The 14388-nt window shown below is 38.1% G+C and overlaps 1 pseudogene; it reads left to right on the forward strand.

Moving 5' to 3' along the window:
- The first annotated feature begins 3417 nt into the window (after nt 1-3417).
- Nucleotides 3418-14286, forward strand: LOC132141995 (transmembrane protease serine 3-like; annotated as a pseudogene).
- Nucleotides 14287-14388: the final 102 nt, after the last annotated feature.

Consider the following 14388-nt stretch of genomic DNA (forward strand, 5'->3'; position numbering starts at 1 on the left):
GAAACTATAAATGCCACTTTATATTTGGCCTATGCAGTTTTTTCATCGGTCACGGTGTTGCTGCTGAGTCAAACGCATCTCATATTATCCAGTAGTCGTGACTGCGCGCGAGACCGGATTACAACTGCGTAAAAATCGGTTCCTTTATCACACAAACGTGAATCATCACTGCAACAGAGCCCACTTAACCCCTAACAATTAGGGATGGGCGTATCGATCCTGTAGTATCGATAGATCGATATCCTCGCGCTACTCATTTGGCATCGATTTCCTTAAAAAAATATCGATATAAACTAAAAAATTATAATTGTATCACTAATTGTAATATGTATCACTTTCAGCTGTTTTGGAGTACTTCCTTAAATTACTATGTGCCGGGACACCCCTGGCTGTACCAGTGGCGGCGTATTGAGCTGGTCCATGTCACGTGACAGGAGACGAGCGAATGAGCGAGCGTCATTGTTGAGCGTCACAGCCGACAACGACACACACACACACACACACACAGCTGAGCCAGCCAAGGCCACCAGCCCAGCACGAAAGCGGGAGTCGGAGGGAAAGAAGTTGAACTAAGAAGCATATAATATGGCAGACAAAAAACGAAGCGTGGTGTGGTGTTATTTTTCACCAGTCGATAAACTCACGGCAAGGTGCCAAGTGTGTGATAAAAAAGTTTCCCACAGCAGCAACACAAGCAATTTATTCAAACATCTAAAGACGACGCACCCCGAGACCCACAGTGAGCTTGAAAAAAGACAGGCAGAGGCTGCTGTGAAAGTCCAGTCTCCTGCACCACCCGCAGTCCGGCAGAAGACCCTGCACGAGAGTCTGCAAAATAGCCAAGTGTATCCAGGTACAGACTTGACAGTGGAGTGATAAAGTCTATAAATATTACAATCACAATCTAATTTTAACAGACACTTCAGGTGAAGGGGATAAGTATATCCAGTAACGTTACTGTCTAGTTGTTGATTAGCCTAGGTCTTGGTTTTTAGTAATGTTTACTGAATATTTTGTTTAAATAATTATCTGAAATTCAAATAATTTCCACACCTTAAAGGGGAATTTACAGAAGTTGAAAATTGCTGGCTCAGAGTATTAAAACAAGATAAGAAAATATGAGATACAATTTGGGGGATTTTTCATCTTTGCATGACAGTTTTATTTTTTCCATTGAAAAGAAAATATTAAAAACTATGATGTTGGGATATTGGTTTTAATCTGTAACATGATTTCTTACATTTGGAAACCATAATTTCATATTTCATTAATTATATATCACAAACTTCTGCAGCTTCAGATATGACAGTTAATTGGAAAGTGACGTGAAAAATTTATCCTTTTCAGGTGAGTATCAAAGAGCACGTGCTTACAACTTACAACCCATTTCAATGGTAGAGGATCAAGGTTTCCGGCATTTTATGAAGGTGGTGGATCCCCGATACCAGATCCCTTGTCGGAAATCCATGATGACAGGTGAAATTCCCAAACTGTACGAGCAAGCACAAAAAGCCGTCTAAGGCCGGAGAAATAATCAGCCAGAGGCGTAATCGTCTTAAAGCAAAAAATGTGAATATGATACTTTTTCTGAACAGCAATCTAAAACTTCAGTAAAGTGTGACGACATATCTTGAGTGCACTAAAAGCGTGATGGTGTCAGACAGTTTTCTAGTTCATTTTTCCAAGTTCATTTTCTCAGGGAACAACTGTCTTTGTTATGCAGGTTTATAGGATAAGTAAATCCTAGTTTATCATGATCTTTATGACGTCATGTTTTTGATTCAGTGAAGTGTTACATGTTTACTTCTACAAAGAGGCTCGAAACATAACATTGTTATGATGTATTCGGGGTTTTTTTTTTTTTTTTTTTCCTTTTAGCTTTTTCTACCAAGATTGATCTTTTTTTTCTTTTTTTTGAGAAATAAGAAAAGTGAAAATGTGTATGTTTTTGTTCATATTTAATTTATTTCATTCATATTTATGTTATTTATTTTAATTTTTATTTTATGTATTGACCATAATAAATTTTGTATAAATGGTCCGTATTTGTCATGTGATTTGTCTTAAATGTAATAATATTTTTACTGACAAAAATTGCCAATAAGAAATGAACGGTATCGGTATCGGTATCGATGAAAATGCAAGAAAAAGTATCGGTATCGTATCGAATCCTAAAAGTGTGGTATCGCCCATCCCTACTAACAATCGAGAAGGCGCTGACTCATGAAGCCCGACCAATGAAGCGTGACGCACTCAAGCACTTTAGTGGCACCTGCTGGTGAGAAAGAGACAGTGCAGGTTTACGAATCAGAAACGCATGTATTAGACTGATTTAATCCAACGATTTCTTGTTTTTATGACCATGAAGTTAAAAGTACTAAAACACATTTCCCTACACCTTGAATACGCTTGAGTGTACAATTTAATCATTAAGCTTTCAAACAGGTATTTATTGAATTAAAATGGCTTCCTGCATTACACTAAACGCTGGCTTTGATTTGGTGGAGATTTATTACTAATAGAGCCTCACACTGCTTATTTTTTATTATGCTAAGCAGTAGTAGATTGTACTAAATAACATGTCTTTCTTTCTTTCTAAATTCTAGTCTTTTAACAAAACCTTTTTTTAAATTTATCAGTCTCCCAACATCTAGACATTTTTTACTTTAAGCCTAAATATCATGATGAATTTTCAGAAATTGAAATTGTTCAGTCATAAAATAGGTTTTTAAATTGCATTTTATTATGTATAATATTTTGTATTATTTTTACTTATGTATAAATATTTTTTATGTATAAATATTTTTGCTTTTCCTTTTCAAGGGCATTTCAATGTATATATATATATATATAATAATAACTAATTGATGTCCTTTATGAACAAAATAGTTTCTGAAAATAATTATCTGAAAACCTAGATATATTTTACTTTAAGCCCATAAAAAATATTTTTTTATTATTATAATTTAAAATAAGTCAATAAAAGAAAAAAATGAATATAACTGTGGATATTTTCACCATTTAAAAAAAAAAAGAATACGTCTTTCAGTCTCGGCTATACGTTAGAGTAGTGGAAAATGTCTGAACACATATATACATATAGGTTCAGATATCATATATCTAGAAACTACATGGTCCTTGATGAATATAATTATGGCCCTGAAGGATCAGTAAGGGAACCGTCTAAAGACTGATGACCTTTTCATGCTTGGCGCTCCTGCCTGACCTTTCAGTGTCCGGAACTCAGAAGCTGAGACTGACCAGCATTACCTGATCCACAGCTGTAGTGACATGACAAAACAATGCTGCACACCTGCTCAGGTGTCACCTAGAGCTCAAGAGCAGGTGTGACAGAGAGAGAGAGACAGACAGAGAGAGACAGACAGAGAGACAGACAGAGAGGAACAAGTATAAGATATGAAGTCACTCAGAAGGACAGATCTGTAGCGCTCTAGTAAGTCACCTTCAGATTAGCCCCTTCATTTTTCGATTTCACAAAAGCTAATTTCACAGGCGGTTGCTTGGATTTGGACTCGCTGGATGTAATTCATTCTTCATTCTTTCTGACAAAGATTAAACAGACCGTGGGCTTAGGATTCCCATTGACAACTTCACTTTTTCACTTCCTAAGTGGATCGCTGTCACTGTCATCCCAGATGGAGTGAAGATGAGAAGATGAGAGCAGTCATGGCTTCGTCCCAGACAGCAGGAGAGACGGCGCGGCCCGTTTCAGAAGGAGGAAGCGGTCAGGAGAGGGTAAGGAACACGACCAGCAGTATGTCATGTCATAGTGTTTGTGGGTGTCCTTTTGTTTCAGACACTTTTTAATTTAATTAAGGTTGACAAGGTGGCTCTATCACAGCAGCTCCCACAATTTCCTCCGGTCTCATGCTATCCATCATGCGCTCACTTTTTTGTCATTAAGCAATGAATACACTTGCATGTACAACTTGGTCATTATGCTTTCAAACATTTTTTCCCCAGTATTTTTTTGTGCTAATATCTTTCTTTTTCATCTTTTAATGAAGCATGACTTTTCATGTAAATATCAAAGTTTTAAGTAGTTATTGGTTTAACTAACTAACTAAAGGTGGGTTTCTAGTCACAGCAAAATGGGTTTGGTGGACATTTATTACTAATATTTCAAAACAAAATAGCCTCACTGCTTATTTTTTTAATATGCTAAACAATAATATATCATGCCAAACAACTTACAGCAGCATTTCTTTTTTCAAGAATTTAAATCTTTTAACAAGACTTTTTTTTTAAATTAATTTTATTGCTGAACACTTCAACATTTTTCCTTTAATCATCACCAAAAACATCATCATCATTAATTATTGTTTTTTAATTTATAATGTTACACATTATTTTTATTTCAAATAAACACTGTTGTTTTGAAAGTTGTTTTCATCAAAGAATGAACAGAACTGTTTTCAGCTTGAAAGATGATAAGAAATATTTCCTGAGCAGCAAAGCAGCATATCAGAATGATTTCTGAAGGATCATGTGACACGGAAGACTGGAGTAATGATGCGGAAAATTCAGCTTTGCATTTCACAGGAATAAATTACATTTTCTATTCCAATAGAAAACCGTTAATTTGAATTCTAACATTCAGGGACGTGGGAACTATTTTGTGAGGGGGGGGCGGGATTCTTGGGGGGGAGTGGTCTGTTAGTGTAGGCCTATAGTAGGGTGTTATGTATCCTGTTATGTATCCTGATTGATTTTATGATTAGTTAAATCTGTTTTGCACACGCATTGCCACAGAGTTAACCATTTCAGACAGTACAGGACAGCCTCTGTCTCGTTCACTTCATGTCTGTGGGCGTTACGCACAGCTCAGTGTGGCCCAGGCACGGCGCCAGGATTCCAGTTTTGGATGGACCAGACCAATTGTGGGTGGGCCTTTAAATAAAAAATGTTAAATAAAAAAAATAAAAAAAAGTTATCCAATCACTGCTTAACCTAATAAAAAAAATATTGACTAATATAGCCTATACTGTTATATTATCTGTGCGTTTACATAATATAGATTTTAATAGCTGGATGCTCTTTAAATATTTTGTTGCATTGTTAAAAGTTTGGGTGTATTGGACAGACCTATCCGTGATCGCTCTCCATGGTTCTGACCAAAGAAGAGCGCTTTGGAATCTCCATTACGCATGAAACGCATCATACCTGGACTGCGTTTCCGATAACATTGTCTCTTAGCGCGCTACGAAGACTCTTAAGGTATAACTTAACTAAAGGTATACTATCACTAAAGGTATATCATTGCTAAGCGTCTTCAGGGCTATCATCCACTCGCGAGGCATAGGCTCTGAAAGGCAGAGGCGCTGGCGCCCTCCTAGCAACGGCGCTGTTTTTGGTAAAACATGATTTTGACGACGAGAAAACAACTTAATAACAACTTATAGACGATTGAGTTTTTATAGAAAACTCTTTTTAAAAGATATTCGTTTTGTATAAATTGTATCTTAATTTTGATCAATGTTTTATCAATCAATTGCCGTATTTAATAAACAAGAAGCAAATATATAGCAAGCAATGTAATAACCTTAGTGTAATTGACAGAATTACTAAAAAACATTTTGCTACCTAAAAGTTAAAGATTTTTTGTGTGACGCATGCATGCATGTATATTTCCCTCATATTAAATATAAAACGCATGTGGACTCATATTTTTCCAATGTCTTGAGTCCTTTATTAATGGAGTATATAAACAGATGTTTCAATATATTGGTATTAAATGCATTTTCTGAGAATTTATATTTCAAGTTTTTACAGCAAATGTCGAAATGCGCGCTCTTTGGTCCATCAGTGCTTGAGTCACTGATCATATTAGAATAAAATATCTCATAATAAAATTGACTGATTTATGAACGTATATGCATAGTTCTCATCAGTCGGAAATACAGATCAAAGCTTTCATTTGTTGTATTATTGATCCTGAAAGAAAACAGGACAACAAAAGAGCGAATCATAGGCCTACAAGGAGTCTGTACGTGCTATGCTTCTTACACAGACTTTTGGGACTTAGTTTTGAACTGGTGTCAAGGTGCAATGAATGAAATGCACAAATGGAAATTAAATAGAACCCCTGTAATGAACGAGGGCGAGCTGTTTTATTTTCACAACATTTTGGAACATGCAAGTGGAAGTGTATTGTTGTTTAAACACCTTTATAACGATCATATTAGTCGAGCTGTATGCGCAATATAATTTTATTACACACAATTTTGAAATGTAGGCTTAAATCAAACACATTTGAATTCAGATTCTGTATTTATAATATATATATATAAACGGAAAACAAAAACAACGAAAAAAACAGCTGGCTGACTCCTAGAGGGGTGGGGGAAAGCCCCCCCCCCCCCGCCCCCCATTCCAACGTCTATGCTAACATTCTGACTTTTTACTGTATTTTTAATCAAATAAATGCAGCCTTGATGAGCATATCTAGCTTCTTTCAAAATCATAAAAAAAAGAATTATTCTAAACTTTTAGGTGTATCATGTATCCCTTGATATAATCTATAAGGGTCTCCTACTTTTGTTCTCACACAATCTCAGAACCTGGTAGAGGACGGCACTGAATTTGGCGCTCTTGAGTTAGTCTCTGTCACAGAAGAGGAGCTTCCTGTAGTCGAGAAGCCCACCACATTCAATGTGAGTTCCTTCAGCAGTCAAAACCAAGTATAGGTCTCTGCAGGAAAGTAATGGGAGTTAGATCAGGGTGTTTTTAGACCATGATACCTGATTGACTGACGTAATAGTGATGTTAGGTTTAGGGGTGGGGTTGGGTAAGGGGGATCATTTTGATTGCATGATTTAGAAACACCCAGCAGTTTGAAAACACCCACAAGTTTATAAACGTTTGCTCTGCAGAGACCTAAGTCTTGTCAAAACAGTCGTTCCAGTCACTTCTACTTCACATCCCCGTTGAGCTACCCACTGTGGTGTCTGCTCCACTGCCTGTCTATAAAGTCCAGAAAATTCAGATCCCACCCAGCCCAGGTGTGACCGTCATCAAGGTCCAGCCCTTCTTGGACAGTAAGCAAGCTTTCTTGGTGTGTCACACTGTGTAAGTACAATCTGAAATGGCTTCAGCACATTGTTTAAATGGCCAGTTACACAGGGGTTAAAGGACAGATACTTGAGGTGCTAACAGTGATCTAATCAGTTTTCCTCCGCCGGCAACACTGGCCTTTAGCAGACTGATTATATTCACCCGTCTCTTTCCCTCTCTCTCTGTGTCTCAGGAGAAAGACTGTCAGATTTGAAGTCTCTGTGTTGGCCGTATGTGTCTCGCAGATTGCTGGCTCTGCTCATCATCTTGGGTTTGCTAACTTTCTTGATTTTGGTTCTAGGAATAGGTTTGGGAGGTGAATCTGTTTGCTGTCTTATAATCTGGCTACAAAATGTTATATGTAGATGTATATCCCGAGATTTGAACCCACAACCCTAGGGTTAGGAGAGTTTGACTCCTAACCCTAGGGTTGTGGGTTCGAATCTCGGGCTGGCAATAACATGACTTAGGTGCCCTTGAGCAAGGCATCAAACCCCCAACTGCTCCCCGGGCTCCGCAGCATAAATGGCTGCCCACTGCTCCGGGTGTGTGTTCACAGTGTGTGTGTGTGTGTTCGCTGCTCTGTGTGTGTGTGTGCACTTCGGATGGGTTAAATGCAGAGCACAAATTCTGAGTATGGGTCATCATACTTGGCTGAATGTCACGTCACTTTCACTTTCATTACAGTTTCCATAAAATATTAAGCAGCACAAATGCTATTAACATCAATTTGGGTTTTTGGGTAAAAATGCAGAAATGGTCAGGTGTATGCTTAGTGAAAGGAAAATATCATTAGCTCAGTATACAGACAATAGAAGTAAAACAAACTCCCCACCATGACAGGAAAGTGTGTGTGTGTGTGTGTGTGTGTGTGTGTGTGTGTACACCTGGTATTCCCTACGTTATGGAGACAAATTGTCCCCAGAAGGATAGTAATACCATACCTTTTGAGCTTTTTCAGTTCCCATAAGGAAACAAGCTTATAAATCATACAGAATGATAAAAGGTTTTTGAAAATCTAAAAATGCAATTTTGTGTGAGGAGTAGGTTTAGGGAAATTATATCTATGTCTGGAATGTCCCCATAAAACATGGAAACCCAACGTGTGTGTACGTATGTGTGAAGGTAAGTATCCTCCTCACTTATCAAACTCATCCTGAGCAGCGGGAACTGTAAATGTTTCATGAACTCCACCCTGCTCTATGACAACAGCTCACTGCTAACAGATGGATGTTTCAACTTCTTTTAGAGGTGTGTGTGTGTGTGTGTGTGTGTGTGTGTGTGTGTTTGTCACCATCATACATTGATCTCTTTTTCTCCAGTGGGTCTGAAGAGCTGCTCAGGAAAGTTTCGGTGCTTGTCGTCGGTTCAGTGTATCAGCAGACATGCTGTGTGTGATGGAGTCGAGGACTGTGGAGATGGAGAAGATGAGCTCAGCTGTGGTGGGTTGAACCTATCTATCTCTTCTTGGCCTTAAAATCAACATGAAATCGACGATATTTATTGTTTCAGTACACGTTTCTGGTGATCCATATTCAAAATGATTGCAAAGAAAAAGAAATATACAATCAACGTTGACACCAATTTTATCCTTATGAGCAGATCTTTCAAAATCCTCAAAACCTGAGCGTAATCTCTCTCTCTCTCACTCTCAGTGCGTGTGAGTGGCAGGAGCTCTGTGCTGCAGGTGTTCAGTAGTGGCTCATGGAGGACTGTGTGCTTCGAGGGCTGGGATTCTCAGCTGGGCTCTGTAGCCTGCAGACAGCTGGGATACAGCAGGTATGAAGAATTACAGCATCACTGAGAGTGAACACTGAACAGCTCTTCGTCTGACCACATGGCTAGAAATGTCACTGATGGTTGAAACATGCATTCCATTATTTTTCTACTTTTGGAGTTCTACTGTGCCAGCTTTTTCTGATTTTTGTGATTGAGCATCCAGATTGAGCTTTTGCTGGATGTGTGCATTTTTTTTCTTTTTCATCTGGTACATCAGATAAAAGCTTTATAATAATGATAAAGCTGCTTGTTTTCAAACTTTACTCATCAATAAATTAAAATAGTGTTAATTCCGGTTTCAAGAGACGAATGTTCTTCAGGGTTCCTACTCCTTTTGAACATTGTGAATTGCTGGATAAAGATCACAGGAAAGGACTTTTTAAGAATAATTTACTCACAATTTATACCAAGTAAAATATTTCAGTGTTTGGAAAATAATAATGATTTCAGTTGTAAGATCTTATTAATTTGTATGACTTTATTCAGGTCTAGAAATTACACTTTTAAAATTCCCTCTTATATCCGAGTTTTCCAAGACAAATCCTTGGTTCCGAAACAAAACAATAACCTAATCTTGATTACTATTAAAGCTTTTATTATTATTTAATACTTGTTTTGTCTCATTTTAAGTCACCTTGTAGCTCTTGAAAGTTAACTAAGGCCCCCTAGTTTAGTAGGTATTGAGGAATATATGAAATTAAAAAAAAAATCATTTCATACCTTTTCATTCTGTGTTACAGTTTAATTTGGAAGCACTAATTTTGTGCAGTTCTCATAGTTCTGCTATTTACAGAATCAGCCGTCAGTGTCCTGCTCAGTGGGACAGCTGTGAAAGATCAGGACTGTAATCCAGTAACTTCAGATCCTGGGTCTGCAATTATTCTCTTCATGTCTGTTAACTAACAATGGAGCCAAAATGATCATCTGTCATGCCTTCTATTCCAGGATAAATTTATTTCCCAGAGCAAAGCAGGGATTGCCCTTTTTTAAACAGAAATATGATGATACTTTTCTAGTGTGTGCTTGTGTGAGTGTGTTTTCTTGCACTGTGTGGGTGTCTACGAATAATAATGAGCCTCTGTTCCTGGTGGCCTCATTATCTGCAGAGTTAATCCAATTAAAATCAGTCTGCCATTAAATGAAAGAAAGAAATATCATCGCAGCAAATGCTGTTTCACCTCAACTAGGTCAAGTTCCATTCAACATCTGCAGTCTTCTGGCTGTCTTTTAATTTCAGAGGTCTGTCTGTTCCTAATGTTAGGCATCTTGGCACTTGTATTTAGTAGTTGTTTTGGTCAAAAACAATGACTGACTACCCTCCAGCCACACCTCCTTAATAAGAGCGCCAATCAGCATGTCTAAAGTCAAATGCTTTCATCTTTTCAGAAGTAACAGCTTATGAATCAAAGTAAATAAGGATGAAATTGAGAGGGAAAGAGAAATTGCACTTGTCGGGTATATAGTTTTTTTTTTATTTTTTATTTTTACATTTAATAACTTCAAAATGAATTGATATCAGTGTGAAAGAAACCATTTTTTTGTTCTCCTCTTACTGATCGTAGTTATGTGAACTCTACTGAAGTTCCCATCTCCTCCATTGAAGCAGTCTTTCAGAATAATCTAGTGGCTCTTAATATCAACCAAACAGGACTTAAAGACAAATTCAAGATCCAAAACTCTTCATACCTCAGGTTAACCTTCTTTTTTGCTCCTTCATGCAAAGCAACCGAATATACCCTGCCAAAAAAATAAATAAATAGTTGACAGTGTGGTTCTTTTTAATGTCAGTCAAAAAGATTCCCAACACCGTTTCGTATTTGCTCCAGTTTAAATATATAGTCCACATTACATCACTTGATCGCCCATGGTTGCTCTGCAGTGAATGGGTGCCGTCAGAATGAGAGTTCAAACAGTTGAGAAAAACATCACAATAATCCACAAGTAATCAACAGGACTCCAGTCCTGTTTTATAAAGTGAAAAGCTGTGTTTGTAATAAACAAATCTATAATTAAGATATCTTTCACTTCAATACTTTGCTTCTAGCTAAAATACGAGTCCTCTATAATATTGTTTTCTCCAGAGAAAAAATAATTTTGGCTGAATCAGGAGAGAAATATGCAAACACCATGCACCGTTTACATGTGATAACAGTTGTAAACAAACATGTTGTTTTGATGTGAGAGGACAACAGTCTGTGGGTCTTTAGTACACGATAAAGCAATCAGGACTGTCTCTGAGTCCCAAAGCTGTGATGCTGAAATGAGAGTTGATTTGCATTTTTTTAATAAAAAGTTAAATGGAAGCATAGAAATGAAACCTGAATACTGTTAGCTGTGTGTGTAGTTCAGACAGACAGAAAGATATTGATGGCACTGAAAATGTATTTTTTATTATTCCAGAAAGACTTGATGCAGTTCTAGTTTAGTGACTGCTGTCAAGTGTATAGGTGAGGTTTTTTTTTTAAATTAAAGATAAACATCACAACAGTTACCATGTCTCTAACTGCTTCAGTGACTCATACTTATGTAAGACTGTAATAAAAGTTAAAGACTTCATCTCAATATCGCGGATGACGTTTAGTCAGTAAACACTCAGAAACCACCCAGAACCAAACAGCTATTTGGTATAAAACACTGGTGGCTTTTGTATTGTGTCAGTGAGGTTTCCACTCAGATCCAGTTGTGTGTTGCGGTGTAGAGTGTGGCTCCAGGCCAGCCGTCTGCAGTCGTATTGCGGGAGGGAATGTGTCGAGGTCTGAGCTAGTCCCGTGGCAGGTCAGCCTGCACTACCAGAACCAGCATCTGTGTGGAGGATCAATCATCAGTGAGCGCTGGATTCTCACTGCTGCACACGGTGTGTACCAGTGAGTATGAAACACACACACACACACACACACACACACACATCAACATATATCATGTTGACTTGCTACAAAAAAACAGGTCTAAATTGGTTTTGTGTTGGTCCAGACTGTTTTATAATAGTTGGTCCATAATGTTTTATGCTAGTTGGATCCTAGTTCAGACTGTTTTTTTACTGGTTCTGTGCTGGACTAGACTGGTTTATAATAGTCTGGTTCTGGTCCAGACTGTTTTATGCTAGTTGGATACTGGTTCAGACTGGATTTCACTGGTTCTGTGCTGGTCCAGACTGGCTTATACTGGTTCTGTGCTAGTCCACACTGATTTATGTGAGACCGATGGTGATCAGGGTTGGTTTATGCTTTTTTGTGCCCGTTCAGTCTGGTTTATACTGGTCTGGTGCAGGTCCAGATTGGATTACACTGTTTTTGAACTATTTTAGACTGGTTCTGTCATGGTCCAGAGTCCAGACTTATTAATGCTGGTTCTGTGCTCATCCAGACTGGATTATGATACTGGTCCAGGCTTTTTTTAAAATCCTGATCTGGTACCGGTCCAGACTGGTTATACTGGTTTTGTGCTGGTTGAGACTAGCTTATGTTGATCTGATACTGATCCAGCCTAGTTTATACTGGCACTGGGCTCATTTGGCTTAGTCCAGTACTTAAATATGTGATTCTTTTTGTTCAAAGCTTTGATCAGCCACTGTTATGGGCCGTGTATGCTGCGATAACAGACCAGCCACTGAGTGGATCTGGGGCTCTCTCTGTGGAGAAAATCATCTACCATGCCAACTACAGGCCAGGAGAAATTCACTACAACATAGCGCTAGTAAAGCTTAAACAACCTCTGTCTTTCAATGGTAAGAATTAGCTTCTTGTCACTGGATGAAATATTTGTATAAACAGACTTTTAAATTGAAATCTAATCATGGTTTTAGTAAGATATATCCCCTTTTTTCTCCCTTCCCAGATCAACTAGCACCCATCTGTTTCCCCAGTTATGGCGAGAGCTTTGAGGATGGACAGATGTGTTTGATCTCAGGTTGGAGCGCCACAGTGGATGGTGGTGAGTGTGGATCCTAACGGTGTTAGTACACTTCAAAGGGCACTGAATTGAAAAACAGCTGGTATTTCTTGGGCAAATGCTTGTAGTAAACAAGTTTGGCAGCTTTTGAAGACTGAACCATATTGCTTTCTGAGTGTGTATTCAGTTGGTGTCTTCAGAATGCACACGTGTGTGTTGCGCAGGAGAGACCAGTGTGTCCAATCATACCGCTCAGGTCCCGTTACTGTCCAGCAGAGTCTGCCGCAGACTGGGTCTGACCTCCTGAAACATCTGTGCAGGATTCTCAGAGGGTGGTGCTGGGACATGTCAGGTACTGCATCTGTGTATTATCATCACAAAAAGCTACAACAGCCATTATTCAAACAGCCAATCTTTAGTTTAACCCCTAGTTTTCTGTCTGTAGGGGGGCAGCGGAGGGCCGATGGCCTGTCAGGGGTCCGGGTGGACATTGGTGGGGGCAGCCAGCTGGGCAGAGAGCTGTGGACAAAAAAACAAACCAGGAATTTACACCAGCATAAGTAAAGCTCTCGCATGGATTCAGCAACAAATGGAGGTATATATAAAAAAATAACTAAAAAAAAAATCACTTCCTTATTTAGTGTTATAACAGATAGAAGAGACGAGATCGTTCAGGAACAACATTTTTATTTATTTTTTTCTGGCAAGACCAACCATATTTTGATAATGACAAGGCCAACTAGTGACAGTTAACTGGGGCTGAACTTTCTTCTCATTGGCTAGTCAACACTCTGATTTAGATTTCATTAACTGTGTTTGTACTGATGAATACTTGACACACTTCCTGTTCCTCAGGGGCTCTTTGACCTTTGAAAAGGTTTTTGGGACACTAGAGTCATCCAGCGGTGATTGTGTTGTAAAACCCTGAAGTTAATTGAACTGCAGACCAGACACAGACTTTGACACAGTATCAGCTGTTAATTAGCCGTACAATTGGTTTTAATTTCATCAAAATTTAATTTCATCTTATATTTACTAACAATAGGACATTGGGTATTTAAAATGTAACCAAATGGTAAATCTTTTGTTTTTTTTTTTATACTTGCTCGTGCGCTTCAGATGCTAATAATGTTTGTGGCATTGTAAGTGCTGATATTTCCTTCTGGAAAAACAAATAATAGTTTAAAGTGTGTGTGTGTGTTTATCAGAAAGAAGAGGAACAGCAACACTGAGCATCTCATGGTGGATGAGCTTCTGCTGGACTCCACGCACATACTTCCAGACCTAACATCGAACATACCTCATCCAACATGACTTATGAAGGGGAAATCATGTTATCAATCATTCTATAATTTTGGGTACAATTCATATCAGGAAAAACAAAGCTCTTTCTCAAAGAAATATTGGTTTCCGTTTAAATATTTTTCAACAGTGTTACTTGTCTGCTAGTTGCCAAGCTTGGTCATTAAACACCAATTTGATAGTACAGATAAAAAGATGTTTTCATCTTTTATCATGTCACTGGAGATCAAATATAGAAAAAAACCCTAAGAGGACATTTAACAATGTGCTCATGAGGTTTTTTTTTTTTATTATTCATTTTTAACTAACTCAAGACCCACTCAATTCGAAAAGTGGACATTGTAA

The sequence above is a fragment of the Carassius carassius genome, chromosome 6 (assembly GCF_963082965.1).
Source record: "Carassius carassius chromosome 6, fCarCar2.1, whole genome shotgun sequence".
Taxonomy (NCBI): domain Eukaryota; kingdom Metazoa; phylum Chordata; class Actinopteri; order Cypriniformes; family Cyprinidae; genus Carassius; species Carassius carassius.